The following is a 7,500-nucleotide window of genomic DNA, read 5'->3' as shown; positions in this document are numbered from 1 at the left end:
TAGTTCCTCTTTTAAGCAAATTTTTGGCCATCTATTTTCCTCCATGTCTATGATTTATAGTAAATAGGTTCCTGCTCTGTTCCTTGTTTCCATTTTTAAACTGTGTTCCAGATTTGAACCTCCAGATATAGCCTGGGGTGCTTCTATCTAGTTCCATTGCCATTTTTATAAACCCTCCCTGTAGCTTCTCGATTTCTTCTCTTCTTTCCCATCCCCAAATTTCTGCTCCATATAAACTGTCTGCTTTTACCAATGTATCCATAAAAGATAACCTTTTTCCTAGTTGAGTTATATTTGCCCTTTTCATAACCCCCATGCAGCATTTGTAGCTATTCGCGCTTTTCCTACCATTTTTTAGATGTGCACCGTATACGTTCCTCCTGTCGAAAACCAAAATCCTAGATATTTATAGCAGTCCACTATTTCAAGTTCTTCTCCTTCAATTCTCCAAGATTCTCCTACCTGTTTGCTGTCCCCTTCCTAAATATCATTACTTTAGTTTTATTAATATTTATTTATAACTTGTTTTCATTCACATATTTTACTAATTCTTTCCGCATTTCATTGAGACCCTCGGCAGTATCTGCCACCGCGGCTAGATCATCAGCAAATTTAATTCCAAATATTTTCGTTTGTCCTATTACTGTTCCTCCTAAGTTATTTTTTTCCCACCCTTCTTCTAGGTCTTCTGTAAAAATATTGTATAGAGTGGGGCTTAATGGGCAACCTTGTCTTATACCTCTAGTTGTTTTAAAACTATCTGAAATTCCTTCCCCAGGTATTATTTCGTTTTTCGTTTTACTAAGAGTTGCGTCGACCATCCTCAGCATTCTGCCTCCAATTCCCAGATTCTGCAATTTGTTTATGAGAATTTTCCTGTCGACTGTATCAAAGTCTTTCTTAAAATCTACAAAGACCGCATACAATTTCCCACCCTCTCCTCTCTAATTCTCACATTCAGAATAGAAGCCAAAAATTTTATAACCAACATCTAGTAAGGACAAACCTCTATAGTTTTCTTTCGATTCTTCGTCACGGCCTTTATGCAGCGGAAAAATTTTAGCTTCTTCCCAGCCTCTTGCCATTTTCCCTTCCTTTTAGAAACCATTTAGTACCAGATGCATCTCCTCTGCCCATACTTTTGGCAATCCTCTTAAAAATTCTACTGTAATTCGGTCTTCTCCTGCTGATTTCCCCTTCTTTACCCTTTTAAATTCTCTAACTACCTCCTCGAAAGTGATATCTCTGTTTAACTCATGTTGTTCGTCTAAATCAGATCGCTTAATTTCTGCTACTTTGCTTAGAGCCTTACTATCATTCATAAATATAGCCTTATTGTCCCTTCTATCTAAACCCTCAGCTTCTTTTCCAGTTTTTGCTTCTTTTGGTTCTTCTTGTCCCCCAAGAAGCTTCATGAAGTGCTCTTCCATTCCCTCTTTGTAATTTTTTCCCCTTTCATTTTTTTCTTCCTTTTTGGTTTAAATTCACCTGTAGGTTTCCAAAAATCTCCCATATTCCGACTCTCTTTAATTTTTTCCCATTTAGAATCTATTTTCTTCCTAATCTTATTCGCTTATATATTTTCAGAAGCTTCTTTGCTGCCTTAAGTTCCTGTTTTTCGTTTTCGCCCTTAGATTATAAATATGCTTTTAGCTTATCCCAAACAACTTTCTTCTGCGTATCACATTCGTCTAATTCAACCAAATTCTTTTTCGTTATCTGTCCCCGTTCCTCTGTTCCTATCCCAACTTTTTTAGTCATCCCGCATTCTTTCGCGGCCTTTTTTATGTTAGAATTGATTCTTTCCCATTTACCCTCTAAACTTAAATCCTCCTTTGCATCTAATTCCTCCCATAAAGTTTTCATTAGATCTGTAAATTCTTCCTCTTTATTTTCATGCCATACTAATTTTTCTTCTAATATTCGATGCCTAGTACTTTTATTATTCTTTTTTTCACCCCCTGAGGTTCTTTTACTCTAAATTTAAAGGCTATCGGCAAGTGATCCGATTCAACCCGCGTTAAAATTTTCAACTCTATAATTTCTCCAGCCCTCTCTCCTGCTTGTTCCATGAATAGTCAATTACCGAGCATCCATCCTTGCCAATACGCGTCCAGTTACCAATCTCGTCGCCTCGGATTCGTCCATTCAAAATTACTAAACCTGTTTCATCACAAAACTTGAGTACATTTTTACCTTCCGCCCTCCCCTTTTTATTTGTTCTTAACGCAGATTTGAAACTCCAATTGAAATTTTTATCTAACTTACTTTTAAAGTTCACCTCTGCTTCTTTTTCAATGCAAGTCTCGAGGATTATCACTATATCGTAGTTTTTACAAAAATCCCATCCTCTCTCAATTTTCTGCCCCTGCCAAATTCCAGGTATTACCTTTAAGTGTTTTTTCTCCGTTGTACACGAAAATCATTAGCTACTCCTCTGCTCTTTATCTCGTTCCAGGCGTACTCTTGATTCCCAATTCTTCATTTCATGTAGCTTGAGAACGCTGGTAGCCTTATTCGTCTTGCACTTCTGACTTCATCTTCAATCCACGGTTGGAATTCTTTTTCTCTAAAAGTCAAATCACATCCAATTGTGATCTTGGTGCCTCTTAAGCTGTGCTTGTTCTCCATCAGCTTTCTTTTTGTTCCCCACGAATCCAATTTAATTAGCGCTCCAGCATCAATTTGAGTCAATTGTTTAATAATGATCCATACTCCTGTATATGCAAATAAAGTTTCTTGAATCTCCCTCTTCAAATTTCTGCTACTTGAACGAAATCCTCTTACTATTAGAGAGTTCTTTCTTGCCTCCGTTTCCTTCATTTCCCATCTGAGTTCTGGTTCGTTGAGGCTATCTGTACATTTTCCTGTCCTTTCGTCTCTATCTGCTCCTTTTTCTCTGTTGTCAAGTCTCCCTTTAACCTTCTACGCCCTGTTACACATTTTCTCTCTGCAAATTTGACGTCGCGGAAATTTCATTTTCTTCCTGCGTTTGCTGTCTCTTTCCAAGGCAAAGATTTTTTCTCAAGTTGGTTTCTAAATTTTTAATTTTTAATTGTAAGCTAAGTGTTTCATTCTCTAGCTTTACGTTTTCTTCTGTTAATGCTAACTCTCTATCCTTTGCATTTTATAGGATTGATATTGTCACATCTTCTCTTGTCGCCCACACATCCTCATCAGAAGCACAATAACCTGATCTCTCCAATTTTCCCCTAATTTCCAGTACTTGTGGCATCACTTGACTTTCCCACCAATTTTCTAGTACTTGTCTAAACATTTGTTCTAGAGGGGTCTCGCTTTCTAGTGTAAAAAAATCGTCTCCTTTTCTAGGGTGCGAGATAATCGTATTGTTTGCACTACACTCTGAATCACTCAAGTCTCCGTAATCAGGTTCCTCCAACAGATCACCGTTCGAATTTCCCGCGTCACTTCGAATTGGAATTCTAACCTCCACCACTTCGTTCCGTACTCGTGATTCTGTTTGATTTCTCACTTGCGTACCCTGCATCAGATAGTCTTCTATGCTTTTCGAATTTTTCCTCTCCGTCTCTATGAGTTTATCTATTTTGCTAGGTCTTCCCGGTTTTTTAAAAATTATAATTGTAGAATGATCAGATGTTTCCTTGTCAGTATTTGCTTGGCTTGCCATCTTTAGTAAACTATTTGAACTACAGAGCTTGGCATAGGAGCCGCCAAAAGTCACGAAATGATTCTCGTCACGTGAAATGCCTAACCTCACTTTTCAGTTGACTATTACGTTTTAGTGTTAACCAATTTTCCTAGAAAGGAAAAAACATGAATAACACTCTCTCAAATTAAGTCCTTTCCCGTATTTCAAACACACTAACACAGCTGACGCTCCGCATACACTTTAGTATTTTTAAAACGGTTTTGTCCCCAAGATTGAGCGAGGCGCGTTCTCATCACAACCGACCCCCCTCCCTTCTCTAGTTAACTGTCTAGAATTAAGTCTATTAATAAATATTACGAGTTTACCGCAATCTCAATATTCTAAATGAAAATTTTCAATTAAAAAATCTTATTTTATGATCAAATGTTTTCCAACTGTTTCTAAACATTATTGATTGAGAAGACAATTTTAATTGTAAATGGGTTTTCTAATATTATAGGAATTAAAAATTAATTAAATTAATTCTTTTAATACTTACAAACTTTCTTAATGTCTATATTTGTAAAGTTTTAAATTCAATAGCCTTAGAAACTATCACGAATTTTATTATTGGGGACTTTTCTAATTTAATCATTTCAAATGGTCTGAAATATATAAAACATTATATAGAATTATATGAATTTAGGAAATATTGTATATAAAAATTTAAAAAAAAGATCAAACAACCACTGCATGGTCCTACTGTCAGCAACCGTCATCTAAAAATGACATCAGCTCCCAGAATATACGCGATAAATCACACCTATGGCCACGCGTCACGACCGTGAACTGGGTGGTATGTATTTATTTTTTCGGAAATTTTTAAGTGTTGATACTTTTGTTTCACTAAAATTTCACCAAAATTGTCTTGAAAAATTATTTTTTCAAAATTAAAAAAATTAAAACTTTCCCCGGAATCTTAACTCAAAACATTTTTAATTTCTTGAAACCTTTACAAATTCTGAAAAAGAGTGTAAAATTTTATTTCAAAGTATTAAGAAATTTAAATTTTCTTTTATCTCTTAAAAGTCTTCTCAATATTAAAATTATTTGTTAAAGTTTCAAAACTATGTTTTTATTGAATTCTAATTTTTCCTATTTTTTTTTAAATTTTGTAACATTATAAAAATTACCTTAACATTTTCTAAAATTTTGTTTAAAATTTTTTAAAATGTTTTAAAAATTTTTAGAATATTCGCTTAAAATAATTTGTTGATAAATTTGACAATTTTCTTAAAAAATCTTGAAATCTTTTTAAATATTCTCTTTAAATTAACTTTAAAAATAAAAAATATTGTAAATTTTCTAAGGAAACTTAAGAAAACTTTTTTATCCTCTTCAAATCTTTCAAAATTCTTAATAAGCATTTTATTTCGAAATCTTAATAAATCTATATTTCGCTCAACATTTGTCGGCCTCACAGCAAATAACAAACTGAAAACATCCATTTCAATCATATTCATGCAGATTGCAATCAGTCAGGTTTTCGAACAAATTACAAATCTTTTTGATAATTTTCAAAGTTAATGAAAGACTATTCTTCAGATTCATATGAAAATTTAAAAGGATTTTTTGTTTTTACAAATAAATTGTTAGAGAAAATTTAAAAAGATTTCTAAAAATGCTGGGAAATAACCAAAATAATTTCGGCAATTTAAAAATTTTTTAACACTTAAAAATGTTAAGAAAAATTTTGGCGTTGAAGAATAAATATTGTATAAAAAAAGAATTCTCAACTATAAAGATTAATTTTAAGCTAATAAAAAATAAATAGAATAGTTAAATTTTAAACTGAAAAATTTTACTTGTTGATGCTTTAATCTTCAATCCAAAATTTTAAATAAAAAAATTAATTTTTAACCAAATATTTGAATTTTCAATACAAAAAAGGAATTTTCATACAATCTTTATTTTCTACCAAAAAACAGCTAATTTAACCAATATTTACTTGAATTTTAAACAAACAAAAAAACAAAAATTTCCAATAAGGATTTTAAATTTCCACCATTTATCGCCATGGCTTACTAAAATAATTAATAAGACTTTGATTAATTGTCTTTAAAACTAATCTTTAAACACCAAAAAAGTATTAATTTTCAATAAAAATATTTTTTAATTTCTACCATTTTTATTTTTTTTGCCTCGTTATGTACTAAAAGAATGATTAAAATTTTGATTAATAGGCTCTCAAATTAATCTTTGCATACCAAGGCAATTTAAAAAATTCCCTTGAGATCTTTCAGATTCTTTTATGTAAACTTTTTAATTAAAGCATCCCAAATTCACCTAGCCAGTTTACGAACTAGAATATAGACCATGCGCGTGCAATCACCTACTCTGATCTTCTCTACCGACATTGTCAAACTGGAAAAATGCAGCCCTGTTTTACCGCTCAAGTAGAACCGTCTATCATCTATTTTAGTTCGTAAACTGGCCTGAGTAATTGGGGGCGCTTTATTTTAGTTTTCAAAAGCCTAAGGTAATAGGTGACGCTGGCGAAAACCGTTCGAAATTAAATACATTGGATCGGCAATCTCCCACACCATTTTTCTGACAATTCTTTTCCTTCGAAATTAATTTATTGAAGTGAAAGTTTAACTTTCTATTTTTGGTTAAAAATTTATTGATATTTTTATTTGCAATCTGTTTTGGTAGAGAACTCAGCTATTTTTTTTAATTGCACATCTTTAAGTTGAAAAATTTTTTTTAACTAAAAACTGAACTATCCCATTTTTCGTTAAATGTTAAGTTCATAATTGAAGCTTTATCTGTTTCGGTTAAAAACGAACCTTTTTGATTGAAGAATCAACTATTTTCTTCGAGTTTCTTTTTTTTTTATTAATTTCTATAATGGTAGAACCTACTTATATTACTTTGGGTTAAAAAATCATATTTTTTAGATTAAAATCATATATTTGTTTGAAACATTCTAGATTTTGTATAAAAATTCGTAATTTTGTGTAGAAAAGTAATATTCGCAATAGAAATATTGTTAATAATTCGCAATAGAAAAGTAATATTCGAAAAGTAATTCATAAAATGTGTTATTGGAAATAGGATTTCGATTTTTTAAACCCATAAATTCATTGGCTGTTTCCTAAAATGTTTTTAGACCTATTACTCAGTTAGTTTGTGTAGGTTGTAATCAATGGGCTCTATGAAGCATAGCCTATTCTTTCGTTGCTGTTAAGAATTTGGCGAACTTCATTTAGCTAAGTTTTCAGGAGGAATAAATAACCTATTATTTTTCGAAACATTTCCTGAGAATTAAAAACTTCAGTATTTTGTATTACAGTTTATAATGTAATTTAGTCTCCAATAAAATTCAAGCTAAGAAATTTGGAAAGATTGTTATTTCTTTTAACACTTCCAGGCGTTTACTAAATTTCATAAAATATGAAGCTAGGCTTATTCTTAAAGGTAACGAAAAGACAGCCTATTCTTCGTCGAACATATCGTTATAAAACTCGAATTAGATACGTAAGGGTGTTTAGCAGGTCGCCCGTTGCTGGCAGATTTTGATAAAAAAAACGCTATATTCACTCAATGCGAATCGTTATCTGGTCCGTTAAGCTAGCACCTCTCCAATCGAATTTTTGAATTTTTCATAGCTCAGAATTTTGAGCTTTTTTGGCTTTTTTTGACCTATCGTTATCAGCTTCTTGGAATATCTCAAGACATTCCATAATCTTCAGAATATCAACATGGATTTCCCAAACGTCAGTTTATTCGTAGTTTCTATGAACAAGGATCAGCCGATTTGTCTAGCCCATTTCACAATATAATTATTTTTAAAATTATATATACCTATTACTATATATACTTATATT

The sequence above is a fragment of the Belonocnema kinseyi genome, chromosome 5, assembly GCF_010883055.1.
Source record: "Belonocnema kinseyi isolate 2016_QV_RU_SX_M_011 chromosome 5, B_treatae_v1, whole genome shotgun sequence".
NCBI lineage: Eukaryota > Metazoa > Arthropoda > Insecta > Hymenoptera > Cynipidae > Belonocnema > Belonocnema kinseyi.
This window is presented reverse-complemented; position numbering follows the sequence as displayed.